We start from the raw sequence: 292 nt of genomic DNA, 5'->3' as shown, positions 1-292 counted from the left end.
CGCCCCCAGCCTCTGTGCTTTAACCACCGCATCCACGCTGACGCCAAGCGCATGGAAAAGCGTTAAAATCTGCCAAAAATCACCTTTTTTTTAAATTATTTTTTTAACGTGACCTAACCACCTTTCCTTTTTTTTTTTTTTGGAGACCATCAGTATTAAAAAATAATAATAATAATCAAGGACTACTTGAAGCTATATTTGTTTATATGCCGGTTACTGGAGTCTGTTGTAAATATATATGTATATATTTATTAATTTTTGTTTTAATTTTTTTTTCCCCAGACAGGACTTC

This window comes from Mesitornis unicolor, unplaced genomic scaffold, assembly GCF_000695765.1.
Source record: "Mesitornis unicolor isolate BGI_N332 unplaced genomic scaffold, ASM69576v1 scaffold16589, whole genome shotgun sequence".
Classification (NCBI taxonomy): Eukaryota; Metazoa; Chordata; class Aves; order Mesitornithiformes; family Mesitornithidae; genus Mesitornis; species Mesitornis unicolor.
Note: the sequence above shows the minus strand (reverse complement) of the source record.